This window comes from Microtus oregoni, unplaced genomic scaffold (assembly GCF_018167655.1).
Source record: "Microtus oregoni isolate MIOR12 unplaced genomic scaffold, Mior012 000052F_ref0000163, whole genome shotgun sequence".
In the NCBI taxonomy this organism is placed as follows: domain Eukaryota; kingdom Metazoa; phylum Chordata; class Mammalia; order Rodentia; family Cricetidae; genus Microtus; species Microtus oregoni.
Genome location: NW_024543828.1, coordinates 11,967,451 through 11,991,754, shown reverse-complemented (window position 1 = coordinate 11,991,754; position 24,304 = coordinate 11,967,451). Strand labels below are relative to the sequence as shown.

The 24,304-nt window shown below is 43.2% G+C and overlaps 1 long non-coding RNA gene and 1 other non-coding gene across 2 annotated transcripts in view; both read left to right on the top strand.

The window, feature by feature from the left end:
- Positions 1–562: 562 nt before the first annotated feature.
- Positions 563–24,304, top strand: part of LOC121437550 — a 63,823-nt gene continuing 40,081 nt past the window's right edge. The window contains exons 1-2 of the long non-coding RNA XR_005972972.1: positions 563–711; positions 21,327–21,373. This is a non-coding gene — a long non-coding RNA (uncharacterized LOC121437550). The remainder of the gene's footprint in view (positions 712–21,326; positions 21,374–24,304) is intronic.
- On the top strand, positions 17,620–17,725 carry LOC121437575. Its single transcript, XR_005972978.1, has one exon. It is a non-coding gene; the product is annotated as a U6 spliceosomal RNA (small nuclear RNA).

The window sequence follows — 24,304 nt, the reverse complement described above, 5'->3', positions numbered from 1 at the left end:
CTGTCCTGCATGTTAGTACAGGGAGATGTCGTCGGTGGGTATCTTAGCATCATGAGAACCAAGAGATCCGCAATCGCGGGCTGTAATGGGGTGTGCAGGTCAGCCAGGCCCCTGGAGAGGCGAGAGGCCACCTTGGCTGCCTCTCTTTGTTGCTCCCACCTCCTGGGCTCTGGCAGCGGCTGCCTGCAGTGACTCGTGACTCCCCGACAGCCCACGAAGCCCGGCCCGCAAGGGGGGGGGCGAGCGCCCCCAGCCCGCCCTCCGCGTGCCCTTCCAAAGCTAGCGGGTGCTCCGGGAAGCTGCCCCACCGCGGGCTCGCGGCCACCTCCTGCGCGCACCCGCACACGCCTTGCAGGCATCCTGGCCTCTCCCGAGGCGGGGCCCACGCAACCGCGCCCCCTTCCCGCGCTTGCCCAACCGGCTCCCGCGCGCGCGCGCCTGCAGTCTCCCCGCACCACAGCCCCTGCGCTACCAGCAGAGCCCAGGCGAACGCGGGCTCCGCCCTGCCCCGCCCCGAGTGGGCCGCGCCCGCCCCCGCCCCCGCGCGTGCTCCCTCCCTCCCTTTTTCCCTCCCACTCTGGTGCGCCCCTCCCCGCGCGCCCTACATCCACCGCCCGCCCGAGGGGGCTCAGTCCGCAGTCGTCACTGTCGCCGCCACGCTTGGCCTCGGAGCTGGTAGCGGCCACCGGTGCCGCTTAGACAGCTGCGTGGGTGAGCATCCCCAGACAGTAAGCCCGCGTTCCCTCCGTGTGTGTTGTGTGTGTGTGTGTGTGTGTGTGTGTGTGTGTGTGTGTGTGCGCCTCCCTGGGGAGCCGCAGCTCTGCTCCGCTGCCGCCACTCCGGGGCTGAGCCGACCTGCGGGGTTTGGGTACCTGCGGCTCCAGCCTCGGCGGCCTCGCCCACGCTGGCGGCTGCGGAACCTGGGGCTCTAAGGTCCCTTAGGGTGCGTGCCTTGGCCTCCTCTCCAGAGCTTCGCTCCCTGGAGTGTGTGTGTGTGTGTGGGGGGGTGGATTCAGTGGGGGTGGCTCTGGGTCTTTCCTCTGAAAGGATTGAGGGTGGGGGTAAAAAGAGGGGGCTTTTGGTTTTCTCACCCAGGATGGCGGGCAGTGGGGGTGGGGCGAGGTGGGGACACCTTTGGTTTTTGTTTTTTGTTTTTTTTTTAAGCTAGCTAGCAGCAGTTGAGAGTAGCGGGGGGGGGGGGTGATGATGACGACAATGATGGGGGTGCTTCATTGGTTATCCATTAAGGATGGAGCCTGTTGGGCTGGAGAGGAAGGTGGAACCTGCCTTGGTTCCTTCCACGGAGATGTTGAGGAAGCTGCGTGGTGGTTTTCCCTTTGGGGATGCTGAGGGTGGAAGGAGGGGAGTGCAAGGAGAAGGTGAGGGAGGGAGAGGGCTGGTGGAGCGGTTCTGCCCTCCATGGGGAAGGGCAGTCATGTGGGGGATGGGGGTGGGGAGAGGGGACTGGATTTCTGCTTTAGCGTGGACGCAAGAAGAAGGTTCTAGCACTTAGGTTGAATCTTGGTTGAGCCTTGACAAGGTGGGCTAGGAAAACTGCTGGGTGTGACCTTTCTGTATTCAAAAAGCTTGAAATTCCCACTACATGCTGTCTTGGGCACTGGGAAAAAGGTTTCTGCTTCCGAAGTTCCCATGGCTTAGCCTTCCACAGCTAGGTAGAGGTTTGAATCAGAAAGGCTAAGGCAAACTCGGCGTATGCGCTATTATTTTCTGTATTGGGGACTTTAGAATTTCCCAGGCTCATTCTGATTACAACGACCCCCACAACTAAGGTGGCACATTGGGAAGAGGAGGCAAGACAGTATATGAATGTGATTTCGGATTTGGTTTTTGAATTTCCTGAAGGGCAAGAGTGGGACAAATGTCTTTGCTGGAAATCCTCTATACTCTTCATTTAAATTATGCCATTGGGACTAGCTGAGCCTCCTTTGATTTGAATTTGGAACAGATCCAGTTTTCCTAATTGGAGCTATCATTTTGTAATTGCTTGTAATTCTCCATGTTATCAAATGTATTTCAAGTTTATAAAATACTGGGAATATTTTTGCTATCTTGATTAAGGCTGTTTTAATATAAATGGAATGATCATTGGAAATGAGAACATTTAAGGAAGAGGACAAGTTTAAATTCTGGGTCACATGGAATTGGATAGAGTTCCCATCCTCACCCATCCCCAGGAACAGGCCGCTCCCCGTTCCATATACTTCAAAAAATCAAGGGCTTGGGGTTGGTAATTCATGCCCATATTTGCTTAGGAAGATTGTGCATTAAAAAGCTGTGGATCTTCAGTGTGCCAGGACGATAATGCTTTCCCATTTGGGTTACATGAGGTTCCCATCTAGTCTACCTTCAGTCTTTAAACATTTTTAGTGAACATTTTTAAGGGCAAAATAGAGTCTGCATGCAACAGGAGATTCGTTAGCTAGGCCACGATTCGTACAAAGCACCACACAGTAAGTACGCATTCAAATAGTATCATATAGATTCTGTAACCACGCATGGCTTTTGAAATTCTAGGCTTCCATTCCAATATTTCATTTTTTTTTGGAGAAGGGAAATATTTTTTCTAGCATGTCTAGATTTGGGGGTGAAAGGAAGAGTATAACATGCAAATTGGTAGAAATTCCTCTTGCATGAGTTCTTTGGAGATAATTTAATATACATTAAATGAATGGATTACTTAAATAAGATATTGATTTTGTTGCAAATGTTAAAACTAGAGATGTTGAAGTGGAAATAGAGCATGGGTCTACGTGATTAACGAACATATATTTACTTATGCTATTGTGTGTACCATTCAAATGTTTGTGTGATGTGTTCGTGTGTGTTCTGCAGCAAGGCGGGGGTGAGAAAGAGCGCATTTTCACAATCTAATTTAAATCTGGTGTTTTTTCCTCTGAGGGAGAAGAATGCTGAAAGCGGTGAAAAGAAAAAAATTCTTAAGAGGAGCAGTATGTTGGTGGGAAAATGGGCCTTTCGCTTCTCTCTAAACAAAAGGAGCAAAGGGAATCTTTTACTTGGCTTTTTGAGAACCTGTTGTAAGATGGGGGGGGCATATGAAGAACTTTCAGAAATTAGCAGTCTGATGAAATAGTTGTTCTAAATAATCTTTTTTTTATTTTTTATTTTATTTTTATTTTTTTTTAAAAAATATTTATTTATTTATTTATTATGTATACAATATTCTGTCTGTGTGCATGCCTGCAGGCCAGCAGAGGGCACCAGACCCCATTATAGATGGTTGTGAGCCACCATGTGGTTGCTGGGAATTGAACTCAGGACCTTTGGAAGAGCAGGCAATGCTCTTAACCTCTGAGCCATCTCTCCAGCCCATGTTCTAAATAATCTTAAAGATTTGGCTAGTTATCTCTTGGAAAAGTAACATGTAAATTAAGCCTTTGTGTGAGAAATTCAGCATCAGGCCTTCAGTTTGGATATTCATTCATTCATTCATTCATTCAGTTGTTGTAGCACTGGGGATGGAATCCAGGCCTCACACATGCAGAGCAGGCTCCATTATCATGCAACACCACCATCCCTAGCCCAAGTTTAGACATTAAAAACAAATAATTTGTTGAAGGCATGGCAGCTAATCTCCTGAGGCTATGCCCTGTTTTCCTAATCTCTTCCTCCTGGTTCTCCTATTTTCACCCCCCCCCCCCCCCCCCCCCCCGCAACATTGGCTTTTATAACCTTGTAGGAGTTGAACAAATGTTCCTGCTTGCTTGAACTTTAGTCGTTATCTCCTTGGCTGCCCTCCTTAACTTTTGTCTACACATTTTGTTGTTGCTGTTGTTAACTGAACTACACAGTTGTTTGGATTTGGGATACATGGGAGTATATTGTAGTTATTTTTTCTTAAGATATTTTTTTTTCTTTCAGCTCCTGTCGAACACAGTAAAAAAGTTTCCCTCCCTTCCCCTCCCTCCCCCTCCCTCCCCTTCCTCTTTGCCAGCACAGCGCCTAATTAAGCAGAATATATGAGCATTCCTTTCTCCACCAGCCATTTATAGAGTCTCCTCCTCTGATGGAGGCCTGTGTACCTGGTGCCCGGATACCAAGTATATAAGAAATATCTCCTGCCTTTCTGGTGTGATTCTAGAAAAGTATAGATAGTTAATCCGTTCTGATTAATTAAGACATGTCTGGAGTCCTTTGGCTATCCGTATAGTCGTTGTGAATCTATTAAACATTTGTTAGTCTTGCAAACAGTGAAGTCATTTCTTTCCAATGCCTTTGAGAATTGAGACATATTTTTCATTTGTGGTACTATAAATCAATTGTTGAAAATATTTACATATGGACATCTTGATTAAACATTTGTAGACTTTCCTTTGTTGTATGAAAACTGCATAGCATTCTCATGGTCTTGGATATCCTAAGTAATTTGAGATGATTTAAAGTATATGAGAAAATGATGTAGATTATGTGCAAATATAATGTAATTTTATATGAAAGACTTGATCATCTGTGGATTTTGCTATCTATAGATAGATTATGGAACCAACCACCTTTGGATACAGAGAGCCTGTGTCTTATAGGCTAAAGATTTTCTCTTTGAAATTTTTTATTATTATTTTTGAGGCAAAGACTCCTGTACTTCAGGCCAACCTTCAACTCTCAATCCTCCTGCCTCTGCCCCCTGATTGCTGGGAATAGAGGCATGTGCTAGCGTGCCTATCTTTCCCTTTTTTAATTAGTCAATATAATTGCATGTATTTATGAGGTACATTGTGATAGGCTGATTCATAGATACAATGTGTAAAGATATTTTCTATAAATTAAAGGGAGCGTATCATATTTACTGATATTTAAAGTCACCTTTCTTATTTTCTTAGCTGGCTGTCCTGGAGCGCACTGTGTAGACCAGCATCAGCATGGTCTTGAGTACATAGAGATTCACCTTCCTCTGCCTCTCAGTGCTGGGATTAAAGGTGTCTCTATAAACTTATCTTTCCATATGGTGTAGAGGAGTGAGAGATGGATGGCCAGCCTCCCTTCCTGTGATTTAAAACATTTTCTAATGGCAAATTGAGACCAAGTCATTTTTCCGTGGTCAATTTTGAATTACGGTTGGCCATGGGTGATGGGACTCATAAGAGTGAATAGTATTCCGTAGAGCCTTGATAAACCTTTGATCTTCTGCAGAGTCCCATCTGAGATCCTGGAGAATCATTCTGCTTGTGGAATGTGCTGTGGTTTTCATCCCCAGGGAATTTGCCACACGGGGGTCACTGGACAATGCCCAGAAGATGTTTTTTCCCAGATGCACTTCCTGGAATCTAGTCACTAGAGGCCAGGGGTGTTGCTTAAATATCCTAGAACTCATAGGGCTGCAACCCCAGCATAAATGTGGCCATCCTGAAGCCTCAGTAATACCGAGGTTGATGTAATTTCCTCTACAAACACAGGAACACATAACTTCAGGAGAGGAAAGGACAATAGCAGTGTGTTCATGTGACCCTGTAGAGGACTCGGCTGAGCTCATTTGATTAGACTTCAAAGTGGCTAGTTCCTGCCCATCAAACTGAATAATTAGAATAGCAGCTTGTGTTTATGGCACTCTGTTCCAGGTGCTTGCATACATTACATGTTTCTCTTCTTTGGTAAATGAGGAACTAGGTTCAGAGAGGTAAAATAAGTTGCCTTGGAAGTAGAGATGAAAATCTTCTGATGTTCACGGTTCCCCTTATGGTGGGCATCATTCAAGAATCTTAGCGAACACAATTTTAAATGCTGTTGAAGTTCACCAGTATACAGAGACCTCATTTGCAAATTCTTTATAATAAAAATAGAGCATGGTATTGAGAAAACTGAAAATTACTCTATGTTCTAAGTACCATTGAGTTTGCTTGAGATTAATTAAAACCAGGAATGATAAATTTGGACAGGCTTGGAGTAAGTAGCAAGGGAAGAGGAAAAGGGGACCAGGGAATTAGCATTAATTCTTTTTCATGCATTTTAGGAATTATGCTAGTTGTATTGACACTCATAATCTGGTTTGCCCCTCTTCGTTCTACAGAGTCTTGAAGGTGTACATTTCATGAAGAATCTGAGACTGGAGCCAGGCAGTTGTGGCACAAACCTTTAATCCCAGCATTTGGGAAGCCGAGGCAGGTGGATCTCTGTGAGTTCAAGGTCAGCCTCATCTAAAGAGCAAGTTCCAGGACAGCTAGGGCTGTTGCACAGAGAAACCCAGTCTCAAAACAAAACAAAACAAAAAAAACAAAACAAAAAACAAAATTAGAGTTCCAGACTGCACAACTGATAAATGGCAGAGAGGGGATTTGAGTTAAAGTTCCGTGGCTAAGCTACTGTCCCTATCGTAAAGGCTTGTGGTGAGTGGAGGTACCTCCTGGGAGAGAGAGAGAGAGAGAGAGAGAGAGAGAGAGAGAGAGAGAAGAGGAGAGGAGAGGAGAGGAGAGGAGAGGAGAGGAGAGGAGTGTTGGGTAAAAAGTAATTTTAGAGACAGTGATGGTTGCCAATGGATCGTGGTGTTCTGTGGGGTGAGTATCTGCTCTCTCTTCAGCTGATAAGAATTGAATTCAACATGGAATTTGTTTTAGAGCTCTATCCCAAGAGACTGCAATGTTTATTTTGGAGAACTTTATTTTCTGGTGTACCTGAACTTTCAAGACAGTGCTTTTTTTTTTTTTTGATAGCCACAAACCTGGGCATTATCTACATTGGCATCCATCCAGCAGCTTGGCTTTCCCTTCGTTAGAGACCTCACTGATGACGGCACCTGGTTCTCTTTTTGTACAGTTTGAACATTGACACTTGCTATGGAAGTTGTTTTTGTAACATCAGATTTATTCTTCTGTTTTCCATCTGAGGGAATTTTGTTTTGACAGTTAAGTATTTATCTTAACTTTTGATGTCTTTTGTTTTAGAGCAGAAGAAGAGGAGAAAAATTTTTAAAGCTCATTAACAATCATATTTTGTCTAGAAAATGTGTGTGTGTGCACGTGTGTGTATGTGTGTGTACGTATATACGCACAAGCATGTGGGCCGAAAAGGGTCCTGGTGTTTCACTTCATTTACTTTAAGTTGGAAAAGAATTTTAACCATGGTTCTCCAGAGCCATGACACTGGACAGAAAGAACTGTTACTTAGATCAAATGCATGTTTTGATTTCCACGTAGGACTGTCAGCCATAGATTGTGATTATGATAATAATGTCCTGATTCTGAGCACAGCAATCAGCCAAGTGCTAATCATCCCACTGTGTGCAGGCATGCATGGTGATACTGCCCGGTTTTGCTCCACACCTCAATGACCGTGCTCTATTTTAATCTTTGCTGTGTGGGGTATGGAAACAGGCCTTGTGCACGCGAGGCTAGTGAACTGCCACTAGCCTGCATTCTACAGACTCATCCCACTAATTTCAGCTAGATGGGAGATCTGGGGAAACTTGTAAGGATGCACAATCTTTTCCTGTAAATCCTTTAGTACTTCTCTGTTGTCGAAAATATAGAAACACAGAAAGGCTTTGAGAAGAAAACAAAAAGCACCCATAATTATATCATCTAGAAGTTAGTGACAGAGTTCTGTGCATCTTTTAAAAATGCAGTCTTTTTTTTTTATGGTGGACTCAAGTCCATCGCAAAGTTGCTAACTTTAACATGCTCTCAGGTTTTCTACTCTGAAGATTATCCGAGTCACTGCTGGAAAGCTAGCCAGTCATGATCATATTGCAGGCGGCGGGGAGTTGGGGTTGGCCTCTGGCTGCTTCAGTCTGCTCTGCAAAGAAGGGGAGAGTGACTCGCACAGGTTTTTCTTCTTCCGCTTGATGAGTAGGATTTCAATAGCAGAAAGGCAGCCTTCCCTTCATTTTAAAGATGAGGAAACTGAGGCTCAGCTAATGAAAGAATTCTGACTTGAATTCTTTATTTTTTTTTCTAAATTGAGTTAAACTTTTTGGTAGTCTGTCCCTCAACACATCAAGTTTTGGGGCAGGTGGGATAACTTAGCGATGGGCTTGCTCTACAAGCTCAGGGACCTGAATTCAGCCTCCAGTGGAACATGCTTATAATCCCAGCTCCTGGGGAGGAGGATGCAGGGGGATCCTGAGGGGCTCACGGGCCAGCCAGCCAGCCTAGCCTGCATAGCTAGATCAAGGCTTACCAAGTATGCTTAAAATGTAAAATGAAAGGCAACTTCAAGACACTTTGGACATGGTAGCCCAGAAGACCATAATTAAGGCTTCTCCATAAAAGTATTCTTCCTTTATAAAATGAGATATCTGTTCAAATTGTGGGAGAATTGAAACCTTTTGTCTGTTTTAGATCTAGGTAGAAAATTGAATTATAGTAGATTTTTGATAGTATAGCCATTAATGGATTATGCAGATACAGGCACACACCTTTATTTTAATCTGACACACAAGTTCCTGGGGGTGGGCTTAGAAAGAGGGTTCCAAATGGTTAAGAACATTTGCTACTCTGGTAGAAGACCTGGGTTTGGTCCCAAGGACCCACATCATGGTGGCTCATAACCATCTGTGACTGAAGTCCCAGGGGATTGGATGCCCTCTAGTGGCCTCCTCAAGCACCAGACTCTTACGTAGTACTTTTATGTTCAGGTGAATGTATGATATCGTTCATATATATCAATCATATGCATAAATTAAATAAGTCTTAATGAAAATATATTCTTGGGTCTGGAGAGATGATTTAGCAGTTAAGAGCACTGCAGTTCTTCCAGTAGATCCAGGTTCAATTCCCAGCACCTGGCTGACAACTGTAACTCCAGCTCCAAGAGATCCAGCATGCTTCGTCTGACATCTGTGGGGACCTACAGCCAAGCTCATATGCACTTACACACACACACACACACACACACACACACACACACTCACACTCCTCCCTCTCTCTTTCCCTCTCCCTCCCTCCTTTCTCTTTCTCCCTCCTTTCTCTCTCCCTCTCTCTCCCTCTTTCCCTCTCCTCTCTCTCCCCCTCCCTCCCTCCTTCCCTCCCTCCCTCTCTCCCTCTCCCTCCTTCTTTCTCTCTGCCTCTCTCCCTCTCTCTCTCCCTCTCTTTCCCTCTCCCTCCTTCTCTCTCTCCCCTCCCTCCCTCCCTCCCTCCCTCCCTCTTTCCCTCTCTCCCTCCCTCCTTCCCTCCCTCTCTCCTTCTCCCTCTTTCTTTCTCTCTCTCTGTCTCTCTCTTTCTCTCTCTCTCCCCCCTCAAGGAATCTTTTTATTTTTAAGTTTTTAGGGTTCCTCCCATTTTGCCTGGATGAAGACATTTTCTTCTGTGGTTGGGTTTCCCTCTCTCTGTGTACCCACTGCATGTCTTTTAACCACCAGAGTGACTTTTGTCAGCCTATGTCACTTCCTTTTCCTCCCTGTCATCCTTGCGGCATATTTTCCAGCCATTCCATCCGCCTTTCTCTTATCTATATTTGTCACTGTTGTGCTTACACTACCTTGAGCGGGCTAGGTCTCTTTCTCCACTGTGGATGCTTTCTAGAGTAGAGGTGAGGTGAGAAACTCAATACAGAAATATCATTGGCAGAATAAATCAAATATGGTAAGAGTGCATGGGCTCTATACATGTCAACTTGTGAAGGCAAAGTGATTTTTCTTCATAGCTAGGGTACCAGCACATGGCAAAGGGTGTGTAAAGATACATATGGATATTTACTGCTGAGGGATATGAGTGGAGCAAAGGAGCAAATTGTCCCTTTAACTAAGCGTGGATTTTCAAATAGCCTTTGCTCTTGCTCATCTCTGTGCCCTGTAGTGAATGTGGTACATCACCAGTAAATACAGTGACTGTCATCTGAGAGCGGATTTTCCTTCCAATGTAAGCTGCTGAGACGGTATAGATAAAAGGTACACAGAAGACTCATGTAGACTTATTTGAGAGCATTGCTTTGATAAGTCAGAATCAGCCAGCTCTGCTTGAATAGTTGGGAAAGCTCGTCTTTCAGTTCAGCTTTAGAGTGTACGGTTATGTCTGTTGGCCCCTGTTCACTTTGAAATTTGATTTCTCCGAAGACTTTAAGGGTTGTCTTCTCAGTGAACTGTGCCAGGTCTAGTCTTCTGCGCCATCCCTTGCTCGTGAAGCAGATCGCTAGCTCATCAAGGGAAGAGACTATGGTGGGCGTATTGGTGTACACCTTTAATCCTAGCACTTGAGAGGTGGAGGCAGGAGGTCATGGGTTTGAGACCAGCTTAGGCTACACAGTAAGCCCCCCTCAGTCTCAAAGCCAAATCAGAAAAGAAGTCAGGCCCCCAAATTAAAATGAGGCAATGCAAGTTTCTATCTGCATGTGTAGATAAAGCAACTGGCCTCCTTAAATGCCTGCTTATTTAGCAGCATTGATATACGACAAATGATAGCCATTTAAGTGCTCTGATTTGATGAGTTGTGACAAATGCATATACCCGTGAAACTACTCTTATAGTTGGGATATGCATTTTTCACCCCCCCCCCAATTTTCCTGTGCCCCTCACTCCTACTAATAGGCTTCCGTGTGAAAATCCCTTTCCAAATTAGCTTTAGGAGTTAATGGATCTTATACACAAAAGCCGGATTATGCCCAGAATGCAATCTTTTTCTCTGTATTTAAAGCAAAGTAACATTACAGAGGAATCCTGGGCGTGGCTTTTCTGATACACTTTCCTGATTACCTCCAGTAAACTGCTTAGTAATAGTTTCATTGCATATTTGGATGGAAGGCAAATTACAGCCAAGAGAGAAGTAATTGTGTTAAATAGAAGAGACATGTATGTTTACATAGTTTTCCTGAAAAGTCAAATACTCAGGAACAGGAGGAAAAGTGGCTGGGGCTGTTGCTCAGTGGGAGAGCCCTTAGGGTCACAAAGCTACTGATTCAGTTTCCCAAACACACAAAACAGACAGAAAACCCAGTAAATTAAACAATTGAAATTTCGCTTCAAATTTATTCATGAAACAAAAAAAACAATGATAAAAGAATAAAATATATTTATAGAGTTACTAAATGATAGGCATATTTTCTGAGAAACTTGTCAGAAGACTTTGCTATTGTATAAATATCAGAATATAAACTGGGCAGTGGAGGCGCACACCTTTAATCCCAGCACTCGGGGCGGGGGGAGGGGGTAGAGGCAGGAGGATCTCTGAGTTCAAGACTAGCCCGGTCTACAAGAGCTAGTTCCAGGACAGGAACCAAAAAGCTACGGAGAAACCCTGTTTCGAGAAACCAACAAAACAAAACAAACCAGAATATACTTGAAGAAACCTAGAGGCATAGCTTCCTAAACATGTACTGTGTATGGCATAGCCTTGTGTTTATAACTTGTAATAGCGGGTAACTATAGAGCTTCTTATACTAAATATTGAAGGCAATTGAAACAGAGTGGTAGGTACCTGTCTATCTAAATAAAAAAGGCATAGAAAGGGTGCTGGAGAGATAGCTTGGTAACATGCTTGCTGTGTAAGCATGAAGATCTGAGTTTGGATCACCAACACCTATTTTTTTTTTTAATTAAAAGAGCTGTGTGTGGTGGCACGTGCTTATAATTCCAACACTAGGGCCAGGGGAGGCGGTGAGACAGGCAGGTCCCTAGGGCTTTCTGGCCATGCAGTCTGTGCTATTTAGTGAGCTGAGGTTCTCTGGTCTCCATGTGTGTGCATGGATATGTGTGTGCGCGTGCACGTGCTGCGTGCAAACGCACACACACACACACACACACACACACACACCAGAAAAAAATCAGAATCCTGGGTTTTTTCCAGCTCAGGTATAATCAGGATTGAAATACATACCGCATGGCATTGGAATGTTATGGCACATGACAGTACACCTGTATCTTCAGGTACACACAGATAGATACACATAGAGTCGTTTTTATAGGAATAACCTATGATTTGGAATAACAATATATTTGGAACTGATTCGCGGCTATCTGTGCATAGCCTCCATACCCTGTTTACACATTTCTGTGTAGCGTAGGCTTTTTCTCTTATCTGTATTATTGAATGAAATTATTATTGGAAGAAGTTGGGGGCTGCTGTAGTCAGGTGCAATCATCCGTTTCTTACTGTCAGAAAACTTCAGAAGGCAGGAAGTGTTTTTGCTGCCACTCTATTGATTGCTGTGACCCTGGTCTGTGCCCACTCCCCTGCCACTCCTGTTTTGCCCTGTGATTGCCCTCTCTGTCTTCCTTCCTGATTTTCTCTTTATATGTCTTTCCTGTTTCCTCGTGCTATTTCTTCTGCACTGCCTCTGCTATCTCTTAAAAAATGCATTTCATGAATGTCTCCAGACTGAGTGGGCACTAAACAGGAATCGTAGCATCTTTAGGTCTGTGTTTCCGACTTTTCATTTTGGGATCCAGTAAAACTTTGAGTCTCCTTTCAAGTTTGGAGTCAGACTGGAGGTCGTAGAGTCGTGAAAGGCTGGTATTCGGAAAACCAAAACAGTATACATCCTGTCCTGCGTTACAACAGTTTTGGAACAATGAATCCATAAAACTAAAAGGATTTATAGTATTCCTGTGATGCATCCTTTAACAATGCTCTGGAGTATAGGTATTTATTGTTTTTCAGACTGTCCCAACATTAGTCAAAGCCTATAAAATGTATGGCACAAAGGATGAACCCTAGTGCAAGTTATAGTCAATAAGATAGATTTTAGTTCATAATAATGTATTAATATTGTCCCATCAGTGTGGCAAATGTAGATGCTGAAAGTTCAGTCCCAGGACCCTACCTCTTGAATGCAAGAATCTACAATACCCAATCCTTTATATAAAATGGAGAATATACATGCATATGATCTATGCATATGCTTCTGTATATTTTAAACCATCTTTATATTCTTCACAATACCTAAGGTAATAAAGTGCTCCGTGCTTATTGTACATTGTTTGGAATAATTACATGAGAAAAATCTACATACTCCACATGCATGTAATGTCTTATTCTCCATATTTTCCATGCAAATTCGGTTGAATCTGTATATGCAATCCATGGATAGGGAGGGTCAGCTTTACCCGGAAGGAATGGGGAGGACAGTGGCAGTGGCCACAGGGCAGGTATGTGACAGTATCTTCTTGTCCCCTTGATGTTTGCTCACTTGCTTCTTCTTGCCCTCTTCTGTTCCTCTTTATCCTACTGTGGTTATTTGGGGATTGTCTGTTAAAGAACAGGGAGGACGCCTGCATGAAAAGAAGCTTGGATGTACCACAACTGCCTGAACATTGCACGTTATACTTTTCTAGCACTCAGAACTTTACTGCTGTCATGGTCTCTTCCGATTAAAATGCTCGACACTCTGTAAATGTTTTCTGACATGGAATTTGAAAGCAAAATTGCGTCACATTGTGAACTTAGTTTTACCGTCCCTGCCATGTTTCAGACCCTCATACATTTTTCTTTATGTGTCTGTCATTGCTCCTATAAGAGATAATGGCAGCACCCATGTGGATGCGATTGACCTTGTGACTCGTTGATTGCAGTGGAGCTGCCTGTATGCCAGTATGCAACTCGCAAATCCCAACTTCTGACAAGTATGGGTCTGAGTACATCATAGAGCGAGATCAACAAGTGCTTATTCAGTGCTCACTCTAGAACACACGCATAGGTCGCTGTTATTATGGAGACTAGTAAAATCAATCTCTCTGAGCAAGGAATGCTCATTTTAATTGGAGATGCTGTGAGCAGTGCGGCAAAGCTGTGCCAGAAAGAGTATTGAACTGGGCAGGGCAGGGCAGGGCAGGGAGTGCCAAGAGTCAGGAATTTGAACCCTACCCAGAGGACCATTTGATTCTCTGAGAAAATAATTCCTCCAGTTTATAAAAAGATAGTTTCGCTGGATCATCTTAAGATATTTGTGGATGTTTCAAAAGGTGTTCCATTTTCTTTTCTCTAAATGAGATATACAAGGTTAAACATCCCTAAATGTCCTGGTTTTGGGATATTTCATATTTCAAATTAAGGATTCTTGAGTGGTGAAGTCTACACAAATATTCCAAAATCTTGGCAAAATCATAACTCTTAAATACCAGTAGTTTTAAGATTTCAAGGAATGGGCTGGGTGTGGTCATGCATGCCTTTTCATCCCAGCACTCAGGCAGAGGTTGGCAAATCTGCCTATGGTCTATATAGTGAGTTCCAGGGCAGCCAAAGCTCCATTGACAAGACCCTACCTCAAAAACATAACAAAACAAAAAACTTTAAAAAAACAACAAAAAAACAAAACCAGATTTAAGTGAATGATGTTCAGTCTATGGATATACTTATTGTTTTATGGTACATCTATGTATATCATATAATCATCATGTGGGGTCCTTAGACCCAGAGTACAGATTCTAGAAATTCAGGTTCATGAGCTGACTGAATCAGAGAGCTGGGGATGGGGCCTTGCCACCTGTGTTAGAACAAGGGTAATTCTGCTACCCACCAAAAGTGTGACAGCCTTGAGATAAATGAAGGTGCGAGCACGTCTTGGTCTGGCGAATACTGCTTGCTCTTTACAGCATGGCACCATGATGCCGCATTTTCTGGAACGAAGGGAGTATGTATGTATCTTCACCTGAAGGAAAGTGAAAGGCCTAGAGATGAACTCTGTCAGCCATTTTGTAAAGGAACCTAATCCAACTAACGAGGGTTTCATCCTCCTTGATTAAGGCACCTCAGGACCTTGCCTCTTGATGTTGTCTTGTTACTTACACTTAAAAATGGATTTCAGAGATTATGGAAATATTCATGCTCTTGCACAGGGAAGGTCAGGAGAGCTAATAGAGGAGAGAAAGGGAAGGTCATGAGGGTGTCCTTGACTAGTGTGCAGTGTGAAGCGGTCATCAAGCCCCCTACTACTGGGAAACATAGTCTGGCACATGTGGAACACTAGGAAGGTGTGCTCAGTGGAAAAGGCACTACATATGGGGAAGGGCAGAAAGGCTAGAGGGCTTAACACTGCGGTGGAACCACTTTCCTAAGGGCCTTCATTTCTTCCAGGAGGGAGGAGCCTCTGGGCTCTAATCTAATCCCTTAAAGCAGTGGTTTTCTTTTTTCTCTTCCTTTTTTTCATTCTTTTCCCTCTCTCCCTCCCTCCCTTCTTTCTTTCTTGAGATGGGTCTTTGTGCAACAGTCCAAGATGTCTTGGAACTCGCTTTGTAGACTAGGCTGGCCTCAAACTCAGAGATCCACCTGTCTGCCTCCGGAGTGTTGGGATTAAAGGTGTGTGCCACCACACCTTGAACTCACAGATCTGTCTGTCACTGCCTCCCAAGTGTTGGGATTAAAGGTGTGTGCCACCACACCTAACTACTCTCTTTTTTATTTTAAGGACTTTATCCTTTTTTCACTCCCAAGCCTATATATATTTTTAAACACACTCTAAACTGTTTAGAGTTTTTTTTTGTCTGAATCTATCTTCACTGTATATCTCTCTTTTTCTGACCACATGAATCTTTAATTTGCTAAGCGATATGGCTAGGATTAAAGCTGGGACTTTGACCGCTGGATCCACCCCATTCCTTAGCTTCCTGAGAGTCTAGCCTCGTGGCAGAGGTACTGGCCAGAGCCGTGTTTATTGCCACAACTCTATGGTGTTTCAAGGTCCCTGCCACCACCAAAAAGCATGCTATCAGCTACTCATAAACACCATTTAAGTGTTTGGTGTTGGGGCCTCATAAAAGAGCAGCAAGGTCTTTGCAGCTAAAGCTCAGCCAGGCAGCCTCTCTTAAATGAGATGCACAGAGCAAACTTGAGAAATTGCTGCTATGAAGAAGCCATGCTTAACTCTGTTATTTTGTGTCTAGAATTACTTCCCAAGATCTCTCAGGTTTTCTGTGGATGCAGTTGTCCACACGTTGGGCTGATAAGCAGCTGGAGAAATGGTTCAGTGGTTAAGAACACTGAGTGAACTTAAAGAAACTGAGTTAGATTTTCAGCACCTACATGGGGGTTCACAACCACCTGTAAATCCAATGCCAGGGGCGCTGACATTTTTTGGCCTGGAATTAGGTACACAGGTGGCTCAGAGGCACACATGCAGGCAAAACACCCAGATACATAAAATATTTTGGGGGGTTTTTCAAGGCAGGATTTCTCTTTGTAGCCCTGGCTGTTCTGGAACTTGTTCTGTAGGCCAGGCTGACCTTAAACTCACAGAGATATGCTTACGTCTGCCTCCCAAGTGCTGGAATCACCACCGCCTGGCAAAAAGTAAATTTTAAAATTCTTAAAAGTGTGTTAATGCAATGAAGCTGCAGTTAACAGACAAAACTAGGACTGTGGAAATAATGAGAAAAAGGTCCAAACTTGTTTATGAAGAACAGGCAGGTTTAGTGGTGGTAGACTTTGGTGCAGGAATTGGTCTCTGAATTTGAGGAGGACCAATGCTCCAATGCAGCTGTCCAAATTGTCACTGGGCTCTATCCAGTCCTCTTGTCGTTCATGCTTTTTATTTAGCTTGAGTTTGGGGAGTGGTCTACAGAGAGTTCTATGAAAATAGAAATTATGCTTGCATGAAAAGTTACCCATACTCCTCATGTTAGAGGGGGAAAATGCTGGTTTTTTTTTGATATGAAAGAATGCTTGGAGTTATGGGAAAGTTGTAAACTTGGCAATAACTAATTCAAGCCTTTCGGTCAATTAAGTGAATTTTTATTTCAGCATTTGTTTTATTTGGAATCCACTGTAATCGTCATTGAAAGCACACCAATCTTCATATTTTTAAAGCACAGCACAAATATCATTGAACACCAGGGCAAAGGACAAGAACGTCAAGGGCTTACCTTTGACTGGTAGCAAATATTTGTTGCTCCATTTCCCATGCTGGGGTTCGCTGTTTGCTTGTGCTTCTGTAGGCATTTCCCCTAGTGCCTAATAGGTCTGGTCTCCAGTCTATTTTAAATGGTGCTTGGAATTTGTAAATATTATTAATATTTTAACATTTCAGTAAAAAGTGGACAAATCCATTTTCTTCTTCCTTTTGGCCAACGGTCCCTGAAACTTGTGTGGAAGCTGTGGCCGTGGCAAGAGTGCCTTGGAGTGAGGAAGGGCGAGGCGCACTTCTCATTCTTCCACCTTTGCTTTAGAGGAAAGGCACAGCTTCTTAACTGGCTTTAAAACCTACAAATGACCCATTGCTCCAACTGTGGGAAATCTGTGCACGTTTTAGTTTTTGAATGAAATGGAATCTGCTGAAAAATGTGGAATGATTGCAACTTTAAATGTGTAGCCCATACAACAGATACCTTTAAAGAAAAGAACGGATCTTTCCCAAAACCGTCTAGTGACACTTATCTCCAAATAGTGAAGAAGCCTGTGAAAAATAAGTGTAGAAGGATTGAGGAGATGGCTCAGTGGATAAAGTTCTTGCCACACTAGTATGATGGCCCAAGTTCGGATCTCCAGAGCCCATGTAAACACTCTATGTAAGGCTGCCTGCCTGTAGTCCCAGTGCTATGGAGAATGGAGGCAGGAGGATCCTTGGGTCTTGCAGGCTAGCCGCTCTAGCCAGTTGGTGAGCTCGGAGTTCAGTGAGAGACTCTGTCTCAAAGATTTAAAGCAGAGAGTGACTAAGGAAGGCACCAAGTAGTAACTTGCGTGTGCACACTAACAAGTGAGCACACCTTCTCACACCCCCAAACTAAAACACATGCTCAGTTAGATGCCATGCGCAGTAAAACTGAGACTGTACAGAGAAGATTGGCATGGCCATCCATGATGATGGTATGCAAATTTGTGACATGCTCCATATTTCTAAAAGAACTAAGTAAGTGTAGAAACCTGTACGTAATTAATGATTTTTCCTGAGCATGAGTATATTATCAGATATACTTTATACCTAACCTTATTTAACAAAACTTAGACTGTGTTACATTTAAATGACTGAAAATATACTTTAAATGACTTATTTAATTAATATTTTACTGAATAGTTATGTTGCAGGTGTTATGCTGAAATTATTAAAATAAGGCATCTATTATCTGAACCATTCATTCTGAGTAAATTGTTGTCGGTTCTTCTAGAGGAAAGGAGCCAGCGGACATTTCAGCTATACTTATTATTGCATTTCATGGTAATGTTGAAAATAAGTTTTGAACGGTGCATATGCTAGTGCTTCAGACTCGCATATTAATACAAGTAGGGGAATAGTAACAAGGCGAATGGGAAGTCTGAGCCGATTGGTTACCGTCACAGATGTTTCTAATTAAGGGAATACTCAGAGTTTATTCCATCCTCGATTTTTTTTTTTAGGTGGAAGAAAGTATCCTGAAGAACATGATTAAGGGGTGGTTGCCATGACAATCACATCCAAAGCCACTGAAAGGAAACAATGAACCCATGGAGATCATCCATTTTGATTGATTCAACTGGTCATTTAAGTGCATTTAAACAGCTGTTGTCTCTGGTTTTTGGTTTTTCACTTAATTCACTCAATTGATTAGCAACTTGGGGATCCTTTCAGCTTGGCTGGAAGTAATGATAGGGTCATTGCTGTCTCTGAGCAGAATGCTTTGATTAAACCTGAAGTGTCTTAAATGTCTCAAAGATGAAATGTCTGGCTTATTCCAGAATAACAAAATGGCATTTCTAGTTTGACTTACAAGTTTGTCAGAATAGGGTAAGATTGGCATGATTTATTTGAAAGTATAACTGACCCTAAAGTATTTCAGTTTTAAGGTTACTTTGCTGTCATCAGATGCTCCTAGGGCTTGACTGTCATTCAGTTTTCAGTCTTTGTTTCGCACAATATTGTTGACACGGTCTGCATTATGTCTGTTCAAAGCCATAGTTCTATTCTACATGTTGAAAACTGCACACCGATAATGCCTACTGTATCTTTATCCTCAGGCTCCCAACTAATGTTAAGTGGAACGAGTGCAGAGAAGAAAGTGAAAATGCAAGTGAAGTTCAAGTCTCACTGTAATCTTTCTCTTTGTTACTGATGGAGAAACTGAAATATGGAAGATAGCTCCATTGGGCTCAGTGGAACCCCAGTATATGAGCTTTTGCTTCCTCAATCTGAGTCTTTCTCTCTTCTGCCCTCTGGAGGGTGTCAGGGAACATGAGATGCAAGGACTTCTGAAATGGATAGCCAGTGTCCTGGTCTGTTTAATAGAAGGTCTTCGGCATTGTGTAACTGGTAGCCCCTCCCTACGCAGCAAGAAATTGTATAGGTAGCAAGAAGGCATTTGTAAGGCCAAGATCTTAGGAGGGAAGCTACTTGACTCTTTTAAGTGGAGAACCAGATTCTTTTTGAGTAGAACCCCATATAAATTGCATCTGTCTCCAGGAATAATCAGTTCTGGAAGGGTGAGATAAAATAGGATATTGAAACTAGAGTGTGAGGAATTCAAGTTTGAAATTAAAGTTGGGCCGAATCTAAAAGAAGAATATACTTGGTATCAAGTATTTGTGGGAGCATAATAAATTGTTCCCCCAGTTGATAGAATTTTAGCTGCTTGTCTGCTGTATGTAAGAAGTGACGGCTGTGTATCTAATGTTCTGTGAAGAAGAGCTGTGTGTGTGTAATGCTCATTTGATTGTTTGCCTTTGGGAGGCTGCTTACTATTAGGAAGTTCAGAGAGGTTGGGCAGCTAATGGAAGGAAGAGCCAGTGTTTCACCTCAGCATGTCTGAATCTGGCAGCCTGTCTGTAAACAGCTGTGACATGCTGTAGTCTTTAGCAGCTGTATGAAAGGGTGTGGTACCTTCTAGAAACAGCAAGTTTCAAGTGCGGGTGAAGGATGAGATTCTTTTTTTTTTTGTATATGCATGCTATACAACCTAGGTAAAAATAAGAAAGAATGGTTTTTTTGTGCCTGCCATTATGAAATATCAAAGTCCGTTAGCACAAACAAAAATGTAACATGAAATAAATAATGCAATATTTTGTGTAGGTGGGAAGAGGAGTAAAGGGCAGTCCCTGAGTTGTTTTTTGTTTTGTTTCGTTTTTGAGACAGGGTTTCTCTGTGTAACAGCTGTGATTTTCCTGGAACTCAACTTTGTAGACCAGGCTGGTCTCAAACTCACAGAATCTGCCTGCCTCTGTCTCCCGAGTGCTGGGATTAAAGGCGTGCGCCACCACCACCTGACCTGAGTTCACTTCTAAACAACTCTCTTCGAATGTTAGTTCTTTACCACTGAGACAGATTGACCTTGCTTTTGACTTGGCCAACTAAAACCCTGTTCTTTTAAGTTAACAGTGTGTCCATTTGGACTTCATAGTTGTCCTTAACTGTGCCAGTCATCATTAAGATCTCGTAAACAGATAGATCTATAAATGTCTATATTAGCATATAGAACTAAGTGCACCAGCTGTTGTCTGGCACACACAAAAAATGACATCTGTACTTACTGCTTGTTTGATAATCAGCCTGGAAGTGGTTGTGGTAGCATAGGAGGGATTTCAAGCCTGATTGCAATCCCTGCTTTATGTTTGTCCTATTGAAACTTCCTGAGAGCCTGTTCTGGGTGTGGGAACAAAACAGTTGGCAGCCGATTGTGGTGACACATACCTGTGATGCCAACAGTGGGGGAGGTGGAAGCAGGGTGATCCTGAAATTGAGGCTAGTAAGGATTACACAGTGAGGTCCTTTCTCAGATAAACAAAACCCAAACAGGATCCTGCTCAGGGAGAGTTGTCATTTATCAGGTTCCCTTTACAAGTGATAGAAGGTACCAGGGGATGCCTATGGGATGGTGGGGCAGCTGCCTGTATGCCAGGAGGACATTGTGTTGTGCATGTCTATCATGGGTAGAGCAGCCGGGGGACACCTGTTTCCTAGGATCAGGGCACCATTCTCATTGGGAAGAGCCTGCTATCTAGCCTGCATCCTAATCCTGTTGTTGGTGGGAGATAACTTCAGTGGTCACAGGGTACTTCATCTCCATGACAACACCTAAATATTCCTCTGGTGACTTGTGCTCTATACTCTGGCTGGATCAGAGCCCTCCTGTGGCAAAATATTCTAAAGATGTTAAAAGAGAAAGGAAAAAAGTCTCAACTAATAAATGTATTCTAAACGACTGAATCATTTGTTTTGATTACCCGGGTGATTGCCAAATGTTCATTTAAAACTGAAATAGGCCATGAGCTCACCCCCCTAACAATGCTGAGAGTTTGAGCTAATACAGCTTGATAATGAGGGAGCTGGATCGACTGCCAGGGCTAACGTTATATGATAAACAGACATTTGGAGAAATATGAAGACCATCTTGGCTGTTTCCCGGTGACTCTTCGGGTTAGAAATACAAAGGAGAATGTGTTGCCATGCGTCTTCTCAAAGGAAGATGATTTTTTCTTTATTTCTGACTTTTCTTCTAAAAAGTAATTTTGTTAATTTTTTTTCCAATTTAGGCAACCAGTAGCTGTGTCCAGCCCTTCCGGAACACATCCTGTGTGAGGTAAGAGCTACTAATTGCTACAGATTCTTATGCTGATCTCTAATTTTCCAGTTTGTGTAATTATACAAAGAGCTTTGTTTGTTTGAGAAGTTTAAGAAGGTTTATTTTAGTTGGCCCAACCAGTATCACTGCTTACCCTAAATATTAGCTCTCTGGGGAATGCCTTTTCAAGCAAAAACCTCATTTGCTTTGAATTTGAGAACTTAGAAGTGAATGCGGCAGGCACCACCGAATTTGAAAAGAAAGAGCAGCCCAAATTGCAGGGTGAACAGTAGGGAGCAGGAAAGCTGCAGAGAGCAAACCCTGGGATGAGTGGAAGAAGACTCCTGGTGGTGGCTGGAAACCTGGTGCTTTGTGCCAGCCGAGTGCTTCAGGCCCAGGAAGCTTTCTGTCCTGGGTGGAAGGAGGCAAGTCACTATAAGAACCCGGTGCTACGGGGGTTTGATCCTACGTAATGTGATGGCTTTGTGGGAGCCCAGCCAGTTTGGATGTTCACCTTCCTAGATATGGACGGAGGTGGGAGGTCCTAGGTCTTACCACAGGGCAGAAAACCCTGACTGCTCTTTGGACTGGAGAGGGAGGGGGAAAGGAGTGGGGGGAGGGGGAGAAGGGTGGGAGGAGGGGGCGGAGGGGGGGAGGAGGGGGAGGGAAATGGGAGGCTAGGAGGAGGTGGAAACTTGTTTTTTTTTCTCCTTTTCTCAATAAAAAAAAAAAAAAAAGAACCCGGTGCTAACACCACCGTAGAGTGTTTCTGCTGGGTCTCCATAACGTGAGCCAACATGCGTTTTCTAGTTTGCCCTCAAGTTCAGAAACAGCCATGCACCATGAACGTGGTGCATGTAGCCACACGGCCTGGACTTTTTACTGTTGGCATACATTGGCGAGATATCCTCTGCTTCCTTTAGCCGGTTGCTGATTTATGCTCTGTGGCAATTCAGGCTTCCTTATTTCTTCCCTTGAGAGAAGGGACATTCATCTTTGAAAATAATTGGAGGGACATCTGAGAGAGATCTACGCCAGGTACAAGGCAAAAATGAGTGCTTCCTCTTGTCCCCCAGTCTCTGTATTTATAGGAGAGACATGGTATTTGCAAGCCCTGTACTTGTTGAGATTTCCAGTTTTCTACATGAAAAGGTCACTGTGCTGGCGCCTTCTCTACATAGGTAAACCTGCTAAAGTCCCTTTTTCCCATATTCTTTCTGAACATTACGGAAACACGCAGGGTTATACTGCTGAATCTTGTTCTTCCTTTGATCTGCTGAGCTCCACTGTGTGCCAAGGCAGGAGTGTTATACAGAAGTCAAGCATTTTAGAGGCAATATTCTTCAGGTGTAGGGCATACCTAGATTATTTTTCCTTTACCGTAAGAAGACTGAAAATGCCTGGAATTTCTGCTACCTCCATAGGAAACAGGTATAAGCAAAAAAGTGGGTGATACTTGCTGCAGATACAGCTGTGTCTAGGGCCCAATGGAAACTCTGCATTTTACACCCTATTTTTTTTAACATTTTTTTTGGTGGGGAGAAAGTTAAATCATTCAGGAAAATGGAGTTTTCAAGTTCCATAAGAGGATGGTTAAATTTTAAAATGATATGTCCCTTTTTAAGATTTATACAGCATTTATCTTCCACAAAATTTGCAATTCTAGGGCTTGACATTACTCTGGCTGCCTTCAGTTTACAGAATTATTTGGAATATAGTTGAACACAACATAATTCTTTTATGAAAAATTCTAAAGACAAAAATTTTGTGCTTTGGGTGTTTGACCTGCATATATGTCTGTGCAGTCCCTGAGGAGACCAGAAGAGGTTGCTGGATTCCCTATAACTTGATTTGCAGTCCCTTGTGAGTGCTAATCAAACTTGGGTCCTTTAGAAAAGCAGCTTAGCCACCCAGCCATTTCTCTAACCCTCACAACGTACTTGTAGCAGACACATGAGCTGGGCTAAATAAAGTACTTTAATTCGTACTGTGGAAATGATATTGTTAATGAATTGGATACATTTCACATTTAGGAAATATTTGTATAACTGCCATATGGTTATTTTCATTATTGATCTGGCAGGTTTTTTTAAAATATTCACCAAACAAAAATTTCGAAGACAGTCGTCATAGTGATTTGATGTGTGCCATTGATTTTGATGTGATTTCTCTTCTTGGAGCCCACATAGTCTGCGTACAAATCAGCACAGATGGACTCCACAGGCTTAAAGCATTGCGAACTCTTCCATCTAGAGCCCTAGCCTCACACTGGTAGGCTGGATCTGGCACAGAGAGGTGTTCTTTGAAAATGCATGTGCGTTGCCAGCCTTGAAAAATCGAGAGCTTTCACACTCTTAAACATCCACATTGCCGTCTCTTGAAATAGCAGAAGTTTTGGCACCGCCAAGCGTATGTTCCCATTTGGCTACAATAGGCTGCAGCCAAATTGCTGCTGTTCCTTTGGGGAGAGCACAGGCTGCGAGACTTGCCACAGCCTTCAGCTCTCTCTACAGTCTTCGGGACACAAATGGTGGGGGCCTGTTGGCACACTAGAACACCTTGCTCACATAGGCACTTGGCTTTTCAACTTCACTTGAAGATAACATTGTGGGTGCAAAGTTTCGACTGTCCTTTCTTGCAAATCATTTGGCTTATTATTCTGGCCTGAGCCATCCATGTTCATTTTAAGGAGGTGCTTTAAACGGGTGGCAGGTGAACTCTAATCTGGTGGTACCTGATGAAGAGGAGCATCAAAACACATGAGTACTTTTGTTGTTTTTTTTTTTAAATCTTATTCTGGAAGATTCCTGTGGTCTCTCTCAGGGCTTCTCAAACTTGAAAGTGCACATTGTGACATAGGACTGGAGATCCTGCTTGTCACACTGCTGCTTGTCACACTGCTGCTTGTCACACTGCTGCTTGTCACACTGCTGCTTGTCACACTGCTGC